This window comes from Aotus nancymaae, unplaced genomic scaffold, assembly GCF_030222135.1.
Source record: "Aotus nancymaae isolate 86718 unplaced genomic scaffold, 86718_ANA_hifiasm-v0.15.2.pri h1tg000015l_1, whole genome shotgun sequence".
Lineage (NCBI taxonomy): Eukaryota > Metazoa > Chordata > Mammalia > Primates > Aotidae > Aotus > Aotus nancymaae.
In genome coordinates, this window is record NW_026988427.1 from 7,155,198 (window position 1) to 7,174,253 (window position 19,056).

The window sequence follows — 19,056 nt, forward strand, 5'->3', positions numbered from 1 at the left end:
TAGCAAGTGGTACTGGTTTTCTGGTCTGAAGTGCCCACGTGAGGTTTCTTTTTTAAATAAATGCAACGAAGGGTTTTATTTCTGCAAGGGTATGAATGAGAGAGAAATGTTAAGTAAATAGCATCGGTGGTTTGGAGATGTGGCCAATGCCCTGGAGGTGCTATTCTACCAGTCAAGCCGGGACACGCTGGCTCCTCACCCCTGGGCCAGCCTCACATGGTGCCCCTGGAAACAGCTGTGAGGACCCCTGAGAAATTGGCCCCAGTGCCCCTCGTCAGAGAGCCGCCCAGCCGCTAGTCTTTCAGGCTTGTACAGAAGCTGTCCGGAGCTCCAGGCCTCAGCACCTACCCCGCCACCTGCCGAACAAGCTGGGCATGGGGTCTTCGTTGTCTCTGAGCCCCAGTGCCAGGGCAGGCCCCCACAGCCTTGCTGACAAATGTCTGTATACTGTGGCCTGAGATACGCTGGGGAGAAGCGGGAGGAGAGTCTCTCGGAGGTCAAGTTATGAGAATAACAACTTGAATCCATAAGAGGAGATAGTACAAAGTCAGCAAATGTCTGCACCAGCCCCTTCTCTCATGGACATCCTAATTCAAGCTCTTCTTGTGACATATGGAAAAGGAAGCTTCTGGAACCACACAGCCAGATCACAGATCTCAGCGGCCTCTGACGACTGATGGCCTCGAGAGAGCAGCTGCCCTTTCCTCCCCTGCTTCCCCCGCTGTGGAGTGCACTGTGGATCCCCACTTCCTAGGTCTGTTGAGAAGTCCCCTGAGTTCATGCGGGTAAAGAACTTACAGCAGCCCTGACCCACGGCTTGCACCCATGCGTGGTACCTGTTCCTCCATGTCAGGCACTGGCTAGCAATTCCCAGGTGTTATCTCAAGCCTGGCATCAGCCTGGCAAAGTGGGCTCAGAGAGGTGCAGTGCCTTGCCTCATATCACACAGCCAGGAAGTGCTGAGGCTGGATAGGAGCCCAAGGCTCTCCAGCTTCATGCCTGATGCCCTGTCCCCAGCACCCCCGAGCTCCTACCCACGTGTCCTTGCCCTGAGGCCTCCACTTCTCACAGCTCCTCCTTCCCTTGACCAGCTCTTTTCTCCTTTTATCTTCCACAGTGAGAATTCTTTTCCTTTTGACCAGGAACAGCCAGGCCGTCATTTGCTGGATCAGTCTTAAAGCGCCCCGCTGATCCCAGCCTTTCTGCCACCCTTGCTGCCTTCCATCCCAGCCTAGTTTCCTCCATAAAGTCACTGCGGAAGCAAGGACCCTTGATGGCATGAGACAGGACCCTAACTCAAACTGGGGAAGCACAGAGGGTCCACATAAACTCTCTGAGCCTCAGTTTGCCCTTAAGTGTAATGGGGTCATAAAGGTATATGGAGCACAGTTGATGTCAGGATGAAAGGAGGCAGAGGTGCATGTCAAAGCCGTAAGAACTGTGCCTGGCAGGTGATAAGCACTCGTGATCAGCATACTATTTGTATTGTTATCATTGTTATTACCGCTACTCAAGGGATGAGGGTCAGAGACACTGCCCCATGTTCAAAGAACTCACTGTTAGGAAGGAAAAGCATAAATATGGATACAAAGATAAGTAAACACCCCACGATCACAGTAGCCTACGATACAGCACAGCCAGAGTGAATTCTGCAGTGTCAGAGTGACACAACACTGCAGTCAAACAGGTGTACCATGATCCAGCACCACAGTGGGAGCGAAAAATTACACAACCCCTTCATTCTGCAAACATTTACCAGGTGCCCACCACGGGCCAGGCGCCGTGCCAAGGCATCGGGGCTGCAACAATGGCTAGACAGACGTCATCTCTGCCCCCGGGGGACTCCCACCCAGCAGAAGAGATAAACCCAAAACAAATAATTATTGAAGTTCAGTGGAGCTCAGAAGAAAAATTATATTAGGCCATAAAATGTCTGCCAGAAAACAGAGCTTAGTCTGAGGGTGTAGCCAGCAAGGCTTCTTTCCCGAAGAAGTGGAGATTGAAGGGCATGAGGGTCGGCAGGGAGAGCAGCCGGATGAGACCCGGAGAGTATTACACATGGAGTTTAGGGGTGACATCTGCCTTCTACCATAAGGCAGAGCAGTCGAGGCTCAGTCCAGAGTTGAAATGTGTAAGGTCTAATCCCAGCTCCACCGCGTGCTAGCTGTGACCTCTCAGCCAATATAATACACCTCTCTTAGACCTAGTTGTTTCATCTGCATAATGATCACGATGTCAGTACCTCACTGGATTAGGTGAAATAACAAATGTGAACTACTTAGCACAATACCAGTCAATCCTATTTTAGATGCAAGTAATAGAAAAACAAATATAAGTGGTTTAAAGGCAAAGGAGTTGTATTTGTTTACGTAACTGAAAAATTCAAGGGTAGATCTTTGGATTTCAGGAAGGGCTTGATCCAGGAGCTCACACAATGTCACCAAGGTTCAGTCTCTAGTGCCTCTTCTGGTGTGGCTTTCCTTTGGGGCGGGCTTTTTCCACACTGTGACCCTGCAGCTCCAGGCTCACGCTTTCCTGACTCAGTAAGTCCAACAGAGAGAGAGGTTCTCTAGTATTTCCAGGATGAGCCCCCCAGGATTGGTTCTCACTGGGCCATCTTGGATCACATGTTCATCCCTAAATCCTAGGCCCATGGCTTACACTCCATGCATGGTACCTGTTCCTCCATGTCAGTCACTGACAAGCAATTCCCAACTGTTATCTCAAGCCTGGCATCAGCCTGGCCAAGTGGGTTCAGAGAGGTGCAGTGCCTTGCCCTAGATCACACAGCCAGGAAGTGCTGAGGCTGGGTAGGAGGCCAGGCTCTCCAGCTTCATGCCTGGTGCTCTGAGTTACATGCCAATCTCTAGAGCTTGAGGGAAAGAAGATTTAATTCCATCCAAACCACAGGCCAGAGAATGAGGAAGAGTGGTTTCCCAAGGGAATGTTAAGACGCTATACAGAAGAAAGGCTACCAGAGAAAACAGGACAACCTATGTCTACCATAGCAACCACACAGAGACACAGGGTGACCATGGACAGTGCAGAATAATCCCTCAGTGCCACCTCATCCTACCCCCAGCCATGGAGTGAGCCTCATCTCCCATTCAGACATCCTGGTGCCCGAAGGACAGAGAGGTTAAGAGAGCAAATTCTGGGACTAGACAGCCTAGCTGCAAACCCGCGATAGCGCCTTCTAGCTGTGTGACCTTGGCAAGTTTCCTGAGCTCTCTCTGCCTCTCTCCTTCTCTATAAAATGGGCATAACAATAGTACTTACCTCGTAAGGTGGTGGTGTGGCTGAGATGAGGTAATATAAATAAAACTCATGTAAACTCATTTTCATTAAGCACTCAACTGTGTGCCTCACCCTCAGCTGAGACTTCCGTATAGTCCCATCTAATCTTCAGCACAGACATGAGTTTTTGGATCCCTGCACTTCTGATGAGGAAACTGAGGCTCAGAGAGGTGCAGTGACTTACCTACAGTCACCCAGCTAGTGAATGGCTGAGCTGAAGCCCAGTCCCAGGCTTTCAAATGCAACATCTGAGCTCCCGCCACGCTCCACACGGAGCCAAGCCGGGGAATCTGACAACCCAGCAGCCCAAGTGGAAAGAGAGAGCAGGTTTCCAAGGAGAAGGAGGAGAGGTGTTGGGAACATGCAGTTATTTACAGGATGCCGTGTGGGCTGCTGCATGCGAGAGGGAGCTGTCCTGAGGTGAGGAGGGAGCGGGAGAGGCTGGGTCCTCAGTTTCCTCATCTAGAGCCAGAGATGATGATGGCAGCCTCTCACCAAGAGTGGCAAATGTGCAGGGCCTGTGCACAGTGGATTCTCAGGAAGGTGAGGGAGTGGGGGAGGGGAGGGCCAGCTGGGGTGTGATTAGGTGGCTGTTGTCTTCTTCAGGAGAACCAGAGCCTGACCCAGGCACCGTGGGCCTCAACTTTCCCAGAAGTGAGGAAGGAACCTGCCTGGATCCTTCACTGCAGGCCTCAGTTCTCCAAAAATGGCGATTCACTAAGGAAACTGAGCTGGCAAACACAGTCAGAGAATTTAGGACTGGGGACCCGAGAACTGAACTAGGGACTCACGGCAGATTCTACCTGCTTCTAAAAACCTCTCAAGGGCCCCATCTGAGTCTGATGGCATCCAGGCCTCTGACCAGGGCTGATGAGGCCCCAAACAATCTGGGACTCAGTTCCTATCACATTCCCTGCCGCCTGGGCTCTATTCCATCCTGGGAATAAGCCGAGCTCCATCCCAGCTCAGGAGAGCGTCCTTCAGGCCACACTTTCTACCCCAGATCTTCAGCATGGGTCTCATCCAATTGTTCAGGTCCAGCTCAGATGTCACCTCCAGGAGCCTTTCTGGGACATCTCTTCCCTATCTTTCTTTCTCAGAAATAAAACCGGTTTTATTTCTGCACAGCACTCACCACTCGGAATTATCTTTCCATTCACATATACTCCTTGACTTACAACGGGGTTGTGTCCCAGTAAACCCATCAAAAGTTGATAATATTGTAAGTTGAAAATGCATTTAATACACTGAAACTTCTGAGCATCACAGCTGAACCTAGCCTACCTTAAACATGCTCAGACACGCACGTTAGCTTAGTTGTGCAAAATAGACTACCACAAAGCTACTTTATAGTAAAGCGCTGGCTAGCTCATGTAATGTACTGAATGCTGTACTGAAAGTGACAAACAGAAAGGTTGTATGGGTACTCGAGGTGTGGATTCCACTGAATGTGTATCGCTTTCACACCGTTATAAACTCAAAAAAGTCATAAGTTGAACCATTGTAAGCCGCTGTAACTGTTAATTGCCTGTCCACTCCCACCAGAAACATCACATTAGGCAGGGCCCTCCCCTGCCTTATTCGCCCTGTATTCCAGCTCAGAGACATGCCTGGCCCAGGGCAGGTGCTCAGGGAGCAGTGTTAAGTGAATACGCAGGTGCTGGTCTCTGCTGGGCAAGGGCGCGATGGTTGATTCCAGCCGCTGCTTGCTGCGTGCCTCCCAGTGCCACGGCCTGTGTATACACTGTCTCAGCCCAGCAATGTGCCTGTAAGGAAAGTGTCAATATCCCACTTTGCCAATGAGGAAACTTAGGCTCAGAGAGGAAAGTTGACTTGCACAGAGTCACACAGTGAGGGCGTGGCAAAGTCTGGATACAAACCCAATGCCCCTTCCTGCCATTCCCTGGGGAAAAAAGCTCTGAAGAACAGTACGTAATAAGAAGTGAGAGAACTCCTTTGGGGAGACCTTCCTGGAGCCCCAAAGTGCTCAATACTGAGAACCAGGAGTCGTGAGCTGGTACCTGTGGTGGAGATGACCAGAGCACACCCATACCTGGCTTACCTCTCTTCTGAGCACAGATGACACCACTCTTCCCAGCTTCTTGCAGCAGGCAGACCCAAGGCACTAGGCCGGCCAATGAATGGTGAACAGAAGTGTGGCTCTCTGTGAATCCACGAAGATCCTGGCAGGGAGCATGGACCACTCCATCTGGCCTGTTGGAGGAGAGCTACATCAAGGCATGGGCAGGGTGAACGGATCCCACAAGTATGGCGCAGCTCTTGGGGGCCAGTGTCAGTGGGGAGCCTGAGGGGTGAGGACAGAGCAGTTGCCAAGCCTAGAGAGGGCACAAGCAGGAAATGTACACAGTAAGTTACACCAAAAACATCCCAATGACAAAATGACACCCTGATGGGGCCGAAGCATGGAAGGAACCTGTGAAGTTACAGGTTCTTCACAAGTGGGCTGCAAAATGCAAAAAAGCTTCCGACTTCAGCTGAGAGGCACTCCGTGACGGTGCTCTTTTCCTTACCTCTAATCCCTGCCAGTACCTCTTTGATAAAACCCAGGAAAGCCAAAGCCTGTTGATTGATCTATGTGCAGCAGCCTCCTGGGCATGGCAGTGGGGGAAGGCGGAGGGCGGAACTGGAGGAAGAAACAGAAGCTAGCCTGAAGCATCACTCTCCAGCATGGAAACCTTGGTGGCACACAGCTCCCTCTTGCTACCACAGAAGCCACATGTTGTGATGGCATCACAAAATGATGGAGCCTCCATGAGCCTCACCAGCCTGGCACAGTGTCCCTCCTCCAACTAGAGCCTGGCATACTCTGATCATCAGAGTGGGAACCAAAGCAGAGCATAGCAAAATCAACAACAAGCTAAGGAGACACATCTGAGAGGCTACTGCAAAGAAAAAAAGCATCTCTGGAAAATATCTGAAACTTGATGACTTGGAATCAAAAGGCATAGCCAGAGCAGAGAGGTCTTGAAATTATGCAGTCCAAAAAACGCCCTGAAAGTCACCTTGGGAAGGCCTGTGGGACCAAGAATAAGAGGTCTTTCGAATGCATCAAATGGAAAGAGGCCAGATAAAGAACCGGCAAGATGCTTAATGATCACAGCTCTGAGATGAAGAAGAGACATCCAGAAGATCTGAGGAAGCCTCAGCCCCAGTCCCAGCTGAGGAGGACCTCAGGGAAATCCCCGCTCCCAAACGGTCTCTTGGAAGTGGGGGCGCCAAAGGCACTGCTCTTGCAGGCAAATGTTCCAACTCCAGCTGACAAACTAGATGCAGACAAATTGCCAGGAACAGATGGCACCCGCCCAAGAATGCCGATGCCACTCAAGGGTGAAATTGCAGAGCTGTTGGCCAAAAATATGTGCATCTTTGAGGGGGTGTGGAGATAAGAACTGGGATCTGTGGATATGATGTTTGGACTTTGGCAAATCTTTCAGCAATCACTACCATTGTGAGCTCCCTCTCTTTCAGCCAACGTGACCGTGGGGACCAGCTTGTAGTAGGTCAAGATGCAGCTTAGAGATAAAGCATAATCAGCTTCTTCTTGGAATGTGAGAATATTAAATGGTGAGGCTTCCCAGGATCCAGACCTGCCTGATGAGAAGTTTTCTGAAGTAGGGAACAGACACACAGCTCCAAAGTTACAGATTCCAGCAGGTCCCTTCCAGGTGGCTGAGACAGAAACCTAACTCAGAGCAAGTGAAGTAGAAAGGCAGCATTTACTGGCTCACGTAACTGAAAAATGCATGAGCAGAAAAAGCTTCAAGGCACATCAGGACCTGGGCCCTCAAACACTGTCATCAGGAATTTGTCTCCTGCCCTTCTCTCAGCTGTGTGCTTCTGTGCATTGGCATTGCCCTCGGGCAGGCCCTTCCCGGGTGGTGGCAAACCAGTCACCAGCTGCTCAGGCCCACATTCTGCCAGCCCTGCTAATCTCATAGAAAGGGCCTCCTTTTGTTAGGCACTGTGGCTCATGCCTGTAATCTCAGCACTTTGGGAGGCCAAGGCAGGAGGATCACTTGAGCCCTGGAGTTTAAGACCAGGCTGTAGCCCCAGCTACTGGGGACGCTGAAGCAGAGGCTCTCTTGAGCCCAGGAGGTTGAGGCTACAGTGAGCCATGATTGCACCATTGCTCTCCAGCTTCTGTCTCTTTAAAAAAAGAAAGAAAAGGAAAGAAAAGAAAGAACAGTCTTTTTCCCATTGGCTCCAGCTAAAGTCCCAGGGCTGACTCTCATTGGCTTAGCTTATGTCACTTGCCATCCTAGAGCCAATCACCATGGCCAGGCAGCTATCTAGCACTCTAATTAGCTGGCTATAGATCTAATGCCCACTCATGGCAGTGGGGCATAGAGTTACCCCATCCAAACCACAAAGACTGAGGGTAGAAGAAGAAAGAAACTCCAGGCAACACCAGACAGGTCAAAAATGTATTATCACCACAGTAAATTACACCAGAAACATCCCAATGACGAAATGCCATAGTTATAGGGCCAGTGCATGGAAGGAACTCATGGCGTTATATGTGTGGGTAAGAAATTAGAAAAAAAAAAAAAAGGCTTCAGAAGGGGCAAGTACAAGATTTAAATAAGGATGCCAGAGCTATTATTACTCTCTGTGGTTCAGAAAGTGGCCTCAGTCTGCAAATCCTGCTCCTGAGAAGGGAGGCCTCAAAGCCCATGGGCCAGGACGAGCTATTTCAACCCCAAGCAGGTAGGGGCAATGCCAGGCCTGTATTCTACCTCTGGAAATATTCATTGACACTCCACAATCAAAAAAGCCTTGAACTTGATGTTGGGGATTCAGGGACGAGCAAGGCATGCCCTTGCCCTCAGGCAGCTTAAGATCCAGCTTCAGGAGACAACCAAAGAGAAAAAAGGAAAAACAGGTGCACCCAAGGTGTGCAGGGCTCTGCAGCAGGGAGCTCTATGTGGGAAAGAGTCGGGGTAAACAGGTTGACAGAGGAAGCGGAAGTCAGATCAAGAGGGGCCCTAGTGGGTTTGAACTCAATGCTGCAGGTCATGGTGAGTCATCAAAGGCCTTTTAGCACAGGAGTGACCAAGCAGGGTGAAGCTTCACCACCTTAACGGAGCCAGATAAAGGCCCAGTGGAGAGTCACAGAGAGGATCAAAAGGCTGGCAACAGGCCTGGGAGGGAGATGGCAGAGGGAAGACTGGGAAGCTGAAGGTGGGGGGAGCCTTGATCAAAGTCAGGCAGGGGAGCACAGCTGCTTGCTGATGCTGGACCCAGGTGGGGACAGAGAGGCCCTGTGAAGTCAAAGAGAACGTTGCTTTGTTCAGCTTCCACCGAGAAAGGTGAATGTGGCACACATGCACCACAATGTCATTTATATAACCATGACCCCCTCAAGAAGGAGTGTAGGCTGGAAACCGGAACTAAGTCACTAATAAAGAGGTTTCGGTACAGTCCTGAGTAACAATCACAAAGGAAGGCAGACGGTCACCTGGGTGTCTGGGGATGCTCCTTAATCATTAATTAAACAACCACTTCCTGAGGGCCTGTTTTGGGCCTGGCCTTTCTCTGGGCTCTGGGCTCTGAGCCCTGAAGCCGGCATGCCCCTGCCTTATTCTGCCATAGCCCAGCGCCTGCTGAGAGCACCCTGCCCCTGAGTGTGTTTGCTCGAGCAGTGTCCACATCTCCTACTGGAAGAGACAGAAATTTGTGTATTTTCTCACCATGTATCCCCAGCAACAAGAAGAGTCCTGGCATACAGTAGATGCTCAGTGTATGTTTGCTAAGTAAAGGACTCCCTCCTCTTCAGTGAGTCCCATCCTCCAAGGGCTCACAATCCAGTAGGGAATCAGCCAAGAAAGCGACCTTAGGTATAAAGCTTAGCACTACAATGAAGGGGTCCACATGGACGCATGAAATAAACCCTGGTTCCGTCCTATTTCCCAAATTCGATTTTTTTAATGCTCTAGCTGAGCCATGATGGTCAAAGCACAGGCTTGCCAAGTGCACACAGCAGACAAAGGCAATCCACCCAGAGCAAACAGCACAGGCAAAAGCTCTGAAACATGGCCGAGGTTGTGGCGTGTCCAAGAACTGTAAGTCATTTGGTGTTGATGGGGCACAAGTGGCTACTATGAGACTGCAGAAAGCAGTCAGGGTCTGATCACAGAGGGCCTTCAAGGCCAGTTTAAAGGGCTTGGATTTTATACTGAAGACAATGGGAAGACATTAAAGGATTTTATGTTAGTGAGGATCTTTTTGATTGCAAGTAAATAAACAAACAAAAAACAAAACTTCAAGCGGCTTTAAACAACAAACAAAGAGAAGAGACAAAAGTAGAAGCCCCAGAACGGAGTCTCTCTGGCCCTCTCAGCTAGACTGATCTCCGGGGCCAGGGGGACCAGATGTGCTGATCAGTCCAGCCCAGGTCATGTGATCCACCACCCATGGATCCAAATGAAATACACAGGTGGGCTCCTCCCAAGCCGACTCCACATGAGGGAGGAGTTGGCCAAAAAGCTGTGACCACAGCGTGTTTTAAGGAGAGGAGTGATGCAGTCAGATCTGTGTTTTAGAAAGCTTCGATTCTCCTACAGGTCTGGAAGCCAGTTCGAAAGTAAAGGAGAAGGCGAGAGCAGAGGCAGGTGTGGTGGTCGGAGGCTGGTGGTGAGAGCATGGCTGAGCCAAGCTGATTGGAAGTGAGCAAAGGCCTGCCCCAGAGGGAATTTCTTATGCAAGTCCTTAGGGCGCAGCTCTGAGTCCTGACCTTCAGCTCCATCACTTCTGATCACCTTGAGACCTAGAACACCCAGCCCAATCAAGGACCAGCCTGTGACGAGGTCCCCATAAAGGGTGCCCTAGCAGGATGACCCAAACTCTGGGACCAGTTGCCCTGAAGCTGCAGACCCAGGCTCAGCTTCTAGAAACCCCCAATCTCCCTCAGGAAATGTGGCCACCTGCAGAGACACACCAAGTTCAGATGCTGTTGCTGCTGCTTCTTGGCGGTGTTACCCTGAACAAGGGCTTAACCTCTCTGAGTCTGAATATCCTTATCTGAATATAAAGCGGAGGTAATGATATTTAAGGTAACGGAGGCGAGAGCCTCGGGATTAAATCAGATAAAGATTATGAATCACCTTCCCCTGTGAGACGCTCAGTCGATGAAAATCCCTTCCTCTTCTGCCCTTTAAGCTTCTCCCTGGCTTCATCTTCCCAAGACCTCTCCAACCCTTTGCTTGTTTGCCAAATAAAAGGGGGTTTTGTTTTATTTTGTTTTTCTGCCAGAAAGAAACAACTGGAGGTGGAGTGGCCCAGAGCAGCCATTTTTAGATCTGTGGGTGGAAAATTCTTCCTGTTCTCGGGCCTGAAGTCTATGTCCCCTCTTGACTCTCATCAGACAGTTCCCATTTGGGGACACAAACATCCTAGGCCCCTATGTGCAGGAGAGGAAGGGAGGAAGCCAAGAAAAGGGGCAAAAGAAGAACCATCTCCCCCATTTTCCTCTAAGCTTTAAATTCTTTCTTTTTCATTCCAACTTAAATACATGCAGGGAGATTATGAGGCATAGTTCTTTGACCAAGATGATCATAAAAGGAGGTTTTGTCTAATGGTCACTGTGCCCTGAACTCCAGAAGAAAATACTATGCCTTGCCTGGGTGTTGGAGAGAAAGAGAGAATTAACATTTGCTGAGGCTATGCTGCTGTTTCCTAAGCAGTGTTTGATTAGAGCCACACAACCACCCTAGGAGGTACAAATCACTCCCCCATTTCACCAATGGGGACACAGTCTCAGGGAGAAGTCACACACCAGCGTCACATGGGAAGGGGCAGAGGACTAGCGAGATTTAACTCCCTGTCTCTGCGTGGCCAGTGCCTGTGGCTGCCACCACCATGAAACCCCTGAGATGACTTGGATGGCCCCAGAGCTTTCGTGCATCAGGAGCAGGGGGTGCCAGCCACCCCTGCCCCTTCCCTGCTTTCAGCCTCCAACTCCATCTGGCTTGCAAGCTGTGTGTGTTTGATTCTCCTCCTCAGAGCTCTCTCTTCACTGAGACTGCACTCAACATGTTGTATGGTCATCGACTATTTGCCAGCATCTGTCTCCTGCTTGCTTCTGAGTGCTTCGAATCAGAGTCTAGGATCTGGAGAGTGTGAACCGGTCCGTGTGTTAGCGCTCACTTTGTTCCACAGTGACAGCATTTGCATCTCTCACTGTGGAGCAAAGTGGGGGACAGAAACTCGAAAACTTCTTGTACACTTCTGCCTGGGAGAGCTCTCGGGGTGCTGAAGGCCCTCTGTACATGTTAGATAAGAGAATGAGTGAGTGAAAAATACCTGCTACATAGGGTTGTCGGGATTATGTCATGGGTATCAACCTTTTAAGCATATGTCTTAAAGGGTTGATATTCATGACATAAGCCCGACAACCCTGTGTAAGTATACCGCTTAAAGGGTTGATATCCATAACGTTCCTAAAGCCATGCTTGGCACACAGAGTGTTTAGGATGTGTGGAGCTGGGTGCTGAATTACACCTAAAAAAGAATACTTACCTAGGAGTGAGAAGTTTCATTAACTTGTGTGACCTTGAGAAAATCCTTTCTCCTTTCTCAGCCTCTGTTTCCCCATCTGTAAATTGAGGACACTGGGTTAGATGACCAGAAAGTTACCTTTTCATTACTGGTTTTTTAATGTGTGTCCCATTGTCTCCCTCATCCGGCCCTCCCCCAACCACACACACACAAACACACACACTCGTCTATTAATCTCCACTACCCCTTGGCACTCTCTCTCTCTCTCATTTCCTTGACCAGAGGCCCCATAAGCTTATTAACCTCTGTTGTCCATGTTCCTTCAATATTCCTGCTTTAACAAAACAGCAACAATGTCCTTTTGAATTCACTTTTATCAACGAGCAAGATCTGTTTTGTGGGCCAGAGTGTGCTGGTTCTAAATGGAAAGTAGAAGTCATTTCCACCTCACTTACTCCATAAATGCAGGGTTCTGCCGGCTGCCTCTGCACCAAGATGGAAAGAACATCTATCTTCACAAATGTAGGCGACACCATAGAGGCAGCCCTTCAAGGGACAAGGGAAAAAAGCTTTCCATTCCAAAAGGAACAGGAAGGCTGGAAACTAAAAATTCCTCCTAGAACAGGAACAAAATCACACTCTAGGGTCACTTCCAACTTCACAATTCTTGACACTGAGATTCATAGAATTTAAGATGCTAAAGTTGTGAGTGAATGTATAATTAGTTGATCTGAAGCTTCTATGAATCCTCAAATATTCTACAGTTCCATGATCTAGTTTTTCTATAAGATGAGGGTCCAGGATCTTATGATTCTCTGACTCTATTGACCCAGGGTAAGGTTTTTTCAACCAGTGGATGAGTCAGAAACACCTGGGGAGCTGGGCAAAAGAAGCAAATCCTTGGGCTTTCATAGCAGAGATTTTGGTTTGCGCCACGTGGGATGAAGCACAAGAATCTGCAATTTTTAAACAAGTCCTCCACTCCAGTGGTTCTGAGTAGGAGTGGGCTACTCTTTGACATATAGTGTTGTAGGGAGCCTATAATTCTGCAATTCTAAATGTGATTCTAAAATGGTCTTTCACATGATTCTAGTATCCTGCAATAACTGTTTTTCTATTTCCCTATGGCTAAGAAGATTCTAATGTGTAAAAACTGTCTTTCCAAGCATGAGTTTTACAGGTGGAGAGGAAAAGGGACCAAGCTTCCTGAGGGTGGACAGACACTCAGGAAGGTCACCCCCTTGAGAGCAAGGAAAGCAAACTTTGATGCTACACAGATTGTCCCTGGGCAAGTCCAGAGCTGGGACTCAGAAATGAGGATGCTTGGCCAGGGTCATTGGCTGGCTCTAGCGAGAGGCCATCAGAGAAGAGTTCTTGATGGACAGGGACACCCAAACACATCTTAAAGAGTTGAAAGGACTGAGGTTGGAGGAAGGTAGATAGAAGTCATAAATGAGAGCTAGAAAAAGAACCAGATGCAAGAGGGGAAAGATTTGTTACCAGAACATTCTTCCTTTGATAGGATGGGGGGCAAGGGGACCGCAGACTGGTGTGCAGACATGAAAATGCAAGGTTTCAGGAAAGCACCAGATGAGAAGGAGCTAACCGTGTGAAGATATCTAGGGGTACAGTGTGGGCTGGAAGAGGACTGCTTTGACATGCTAATGAGTGCCTGAATCTGGAATGGTGGGACAGGATGAAGGCTCACACAGAGGACCTCTGAGGAGGTGCTGGGCAGATGCTGGGTTGGGAGAGAGGCTCTGAGTTAGGGACAGGGCTTTGGGATACGGAAGAGCTCTCCAAGGGAATTTTCACAAGGACTCTATGCACCACCAATGAGTCAGAGTTCAGATGTTGAGCCTGGTATCCTCTTTCTGTGAAACAAAAGTGAAGAATGAACCCAGGTGGCATGGCTTCTGCCTGCAATCCCAGAGCTTTGAGACGCTGAGGCAGGATTGCTTGAAGCCAGGAGTTCGAGACTAGCCTGGGCAACATAGTGAGACCTTGTCTCCACTGAAAATGAAAAATAAAAATCAGCAGGCTTGGTGGTGCACTCCTGCAGTCCCAACTACTCAAGAGGCTGAGGTGGATCACTTGAGCTCAGGATTTTAGGGCTATGATTGTACCGCTGCATTCTAGCCTGGGCAACAGAACAAGATCTTGTATCTAAAAAAATAAAATAAGAATGAAGGGTGCTGGGGCTTCTGCGGCTTCCCAGGTGGGATAGGAGCCAGCAAGTTGGAATAATCAGGGTCCCTCTGGTGGGGGCAGAATATATAAGGAGGGGTCAGTCACTCTCTGTGACATATTTTGCCTGCATACCTGCCCAGTGGTAATGACACATTCCTGGCTGTACACACACACCCTTACTGCCCTACACAGTAGCAGTGACACATGTTCCAGCCCATTATGACACACTCATACCTGCAACCTTACCACTGATTGTTACACAGGACTACACCATTTCATACTGACGGTGACACCCTGTCACCTGGGGCATCCCTGGTTGACAGCAGCACTTAGACATACACCAACATACAGAAATGGTGACACGTCTCCAGAGTCTTTGTGCCTGGCACAGTCTATGTAAATGGTGCCCCCTGTGGTTCTGCAGTACACAACCTGCACAGCTGTATGTGGTGCTCTTGCCTTACAGCTAAATGCTCAAGCAATGCCACTGACTTATTCTCCTCTAACAACACCACACTTAGGTCTATACCATCACACACCAACAACACACTCACACCAGTCAGTTCCCATCGGGAGGGAAACACCACCACACACTGAGAGTCACAGACCCACGCCTGCCCTGACACACACTGATGATGACACACAGTGCCTGTGTCACTGCACAAGAGTGCTGCCACTCTCCCACACTGCGGGACACTCAAATACACAATTGCACACTTATGGGTTCACTTTCACACTGTGCCATTCCATGTTGAAGGAGGCAGACTGGGACCCTCACAGTGATGGCATCTGGCCATTGTCAGTGACAAGAGGGAAGGCACTCATCGGATGAGCGAGGTGGCCTAGAGCCCTTCTCTGTGTACCACCCCCGCAGTTCTGTTTCCTCGGGTACATGGCCAACCTCCTAAATCAAGACCAACTCTGCCCCTTCAGGCTCACACTAGAATGACAGGATGTGAAGTCAGTGTCTGGAGTATTTGAATGTCTCCCTGCACCCACCAGTGTAACTCCCGGCAAGCTCAGGACCAGTCAGCGAGCTCCAGATCAGAGCTGGTGCCTGGCATTTCCTAGACACCCCCTCACCTCCCGCATGGCATCCAGGATGCCCTCTGGTCTGAGGCAATTGCAGGGAAGAAATGGACTGACCTTTGGACAGGTGCTTTATGCAAGTTTTCTCACTGATCACTGCATTTGTGGTCTGTAACAGTTGTCATTCCTCACACATTGTTCCTCAGTCCTCACACAAAGTACTAACATCAGCTCTCTTGATTGGCTTCCTACTGAACATTCAAGGCATATACATATCATCTTACAAATCTGTTCAAATCTGGACCCCTCCTCCTGCCCCAAGAGCTCATAAATAAAAGTGGAAATTCAGCTCCAGCCAGGATAAGTCACCTGAAGCAGAGCCATGTCTATATTTTACCAGGTGACTCTTAGAAGCTGTCTACAGAGCAGGCTCGGCAAGGACCTACACTGGGCCTGTTTGCACTCCCACGGGATTAGAGATGCGGGAGATAAAGGAAATGCTGGCAACCCACATGACATAGGACCCCAATTTGGGTGTGAATTCGTGGCAGGTTTTTTTTTTTCTTTTAGTGAGAAACTGGAAAACAGGGAAGACTATAAATGCCAACGCAAAAAAAAAAAAAAAAAACTGCAGAGCAAAAGTTACATTTCCATAGGCTGTGGGATGTGTCAGGAGAGAAGCAGCCCCAAGTGCTGGAAGGACCACAGAACTCAGTGTCAGGCAAGCCTGGTCTGGAACCCTAGCTCTGCCAAATACTCATTTTATCTCCCTGGGCCTCAACTTTCCCATCTTGAACATAAGCACTTGTGTAAATTAAATGAGAAAATGTAAATTATATAAAGCACCAAGATTGACACCTGAGATACAATAAAAACTCAAATATTCACTATTATTAGTAGTGTTTTAATCATTAGGAAATGGTTGTCATATTCAGCAACTTTTTCAATAACAGTAGGGCATTTGGGTAGCATGTCAAGGCTGGTAACACTGAATAGGGAGCAGGTGCTCATCTGTTCATTATCTTTCTTTAATGTTTAAAGTGTCATGATTTACCCCCTCATTGCTCAACAAAATGAAGTCACCAAAACTTGGCTGAGCTGTCTTCCTATTCACCAATAAGATTTTCTGTAGTGAGACACAGTTCATGTCAGCTTAGGCAGTTTTTTATAGACTCAAAGATGCTTGGGTTCAAAAAGGGCTTTAGCCATCAGCTGGACCATCCTCCCACCCACCTGCCATCTTCCAGAGGCGGAGAACCCACAACCCCACATGGGGCAGTCCATGCTATGGCTGGACAGCTCCGATGGAGAGCAGATTCTTCCTCTCAGAGCTTCTGCCTGCTTCCTTTACCTTTCCCCCATTGCCCTAATTCTATCGCCAGCAATTGAAAAAGCAATAGTACTACTCTTCCCCTGCAACAGTTATTCATCCATTCAAGCACTTCCTTAGCACCTACTTTGCCAAGCACGTTACTAAGTGGGGGAACTATAAATTAAGCAGGAATTGCCAGCCCTTAAGGGCTAATGCCCACTCAGTGTTCTTTCTGCCAGGTGAAAGGTCCTCGAATCCTTCAGCTTCCCCTCATTTGACCTGATTTCCAGATGCCCACCAAAAAACAAAGCCCCTTCTCGAGCCTGACATACTCAAGCTTGTCAAAGTCCATCTTAATGTGTGGTTCCCAGAACTGAGCTCAGTATTTTCCTTAACCCTCAGCTGAATTTGTAGCCCAGCTCAGTTGACTTCCATGTCAAAAGCAGTATTAGTTGTGGAAAAACCCCAATTGTAACCAGAGTGCTGCCAGCCAGGTCTATTTACTGAGCATGTTCTTGAAGCGCATGAAGAAAGAGGGGACGAGGAGGACTGTGACTCTTGAAACGACATGATGTCAGATTTCTATGCTCAGAACTCCCCTCAGGCATTAGTGGAAAGTCTAAGTCACTCTAATCAAAGAGCCTCCCTGCCACTGCCATCCTCCTCTTAGTATCTGCCCTAGGAAAGGGAAGAAAAATAAAGAATAAGCATTCTATGCTGATGGCCCAACACAGTGCTAACCATGGAACTCAGCCCTAAAGGAGGGGCCTTCCTTATACAAAGCCTATAAGGGGAGAACAGACATAGGCTTCAAAAGGTGATTCTCCAGGTGCCAAGGATGGGTTTACCAATGGCCTCTGACTTTCAGGGGCTCTCTCGCTTTAAGGCCTCTGCTGTGATCATGTGTGAAGGGATGAGTTCCCTGTCATTGGAACAAAATCACGTCTCTGCAGCTCTTGTTGCCCCTTCCTTGGAAGGAAGACATCCTCTTAGAAGCAGAAATCATCTCCACCCTGACATACCCTGATGAATGTAGAAACTCCTGCAGATCTTTCAAAGGCCTTGTGCAAGGCCCCTCCTTTCTGAAGCCATTTTCCTACACATCGGGCTGGATTAAAGGGAGCAATTGGGAGTCAAAAGATGGCAGGCAGAATAAAGAGGCTCATTAGGAGAGAGTAACAAAACAAAAAAATGAGTGCAAGGGGAAGAGGAAAGGCTGGGGCTGGGAGCAGATGTTGCCCTGCCTTTTGGAAGTCCTTTTTCTTTCCTGGGCATAGGAGGAAAAGAAATGACCTTCTAGAATAAATTTTGCCAGAGGAGTCCTTATTTTTCACAGGATATCAGATCTCAGAGGGATTGGTGAATGGCTTGCCTAAGGCCCACTGCAGTTTTGCAGCAGTCTTCTCTCTCTGGGTGCACAGTGAAGGTTCCTGACCCACTGTGAGGGTCTTGCCCACACACTCCATCAGTGTTTCCTGAGTGCTTCTGTGGCCGGGCACTGTGCTGGGGGGCTGCAAAGATTACCTTGCCATGGTCCAGTCCTGAAGTTGCGCACGGGCAAGAGGCAAGCCAACAGGTGGAATGGAGGTCGCTGAGGCAAGGGCTTGTCTAGGTGGTGGGAGCCCCAAGGAGTGCGGCCACTCTGCCTGGAGAAACCAAGGAGGGCTTTCCCAAGGAGGCAAACTTTGAGCTTTGCTTTAAAAACCCTTCTTCCACTCCCTGCCCCAACCACTCCTCAGGAGCAGCAAGCCTGTGGGCCTGGAGCTGTGACCGGGATGTCTGGCTGCAGGGAGACGGCAGGGGCGTCTGCAAGGGGGAGGAGAACCGTGTAAGGTCGGGGAGGGAAGGGTGGAGAGAGAGAAAAGGCGGGGAGAAGGAGGGAGAAAGGAGAGAGAAGGAAATGGGGAGGGAGGGGGAGAGGAAGAGAAGGAGGGGACAAGGGGGGAGGGAGGGAGGGAGGGGGGGGAAGAGAAAGAGAGAGAGAGAGAGAGAGAGAGAGAGAGAGAGAGAGAGAGAGATTTGAATTTCCCATCTGGAAGGGGAGCGGTAGCACGTCAGGGCCCGGCTGAGGGGCGTGATTGGAGGGCGCCTTCGGCAGCCGCCCGCGGCAGGAGCCGCGGCCCCAGCTCGCCTGGCGGAGTTGCACGCGGCGGCAGGAGCTGGAATAGCAGAAGGAACCGCCTCGTGGAGTCGGGCCGGAGCCCTGCAGTGGCTCAGACTGTTGCAGGGACCTCCAGGTCGGTGCTGGCCGAGGGCCGGGAGGGCGGAGCCGGGCTGTGGGCAACAGGGTCCCAGTTCTCGCCTCGGGGCATCGGGGCAGCTCGGGAAGCTGGGAAGCACGGCTTTCGTGGGGACAGCTCCCCAAGGCTGCCTGGGAGCCGGATGGGAACTGAGTGGCGGTAGCGGGGACACTCCCGAGCGCGCTCTCCGTGGTGCTGAAAGGACAGCTCCCTGCGAGGGGCGGCGAGCAGGCGGCAGCGAACCGAGGGAAGGCGTGGGCCCGAAACGGAGACCCCGGGCAGAGCCCTAACGGCAGGGCTCCCGGAGCCAGGACCGCCCAGGCTGCGGCGGGAGACTTAAGTCTGAACCCAGAGAACAACTTTGAGCTCGCGGGGGTGGGGGACGTCGATCTAAGCTACTTCTGGCTGTGCTTCACCCGGAGCCCGCCGGAGCACGCTTCGCCCCGGAGGAGGGAGCCGCCCCCGAGGGGT

At 50.0% G+C, this 19,056-nt stretch overlaps 1 protein-coding gene across 2 annotated transcripts in view; it reads left to right on the top strand.

Moving 5' to 3' along the window:
• CPLX2 (complexin 2) overlaps nucleotides 1-19,056 on the top strand; it is an 82,449-nt gene that overhangs the window by 55,490 nt on the left and 7,903 nt on the right. Inside the window, exon 1 of one of the 2 annotated variants that reach the window (XM_012466340.2) lies at nucleotides 18,479-18,582. The exons of the other annotated variant lie outside the window; for it this stretch is intronic. The gene's annotated coding sequence lies outside the window, so the exon portion shown is untranslated. Of the gene's footprint in view, nucleotides 1-18,478; nucleotides 18,583-19,056 lie in introns of those variants that run through there. 2 annotated transcript variants of the gene reach the window in all.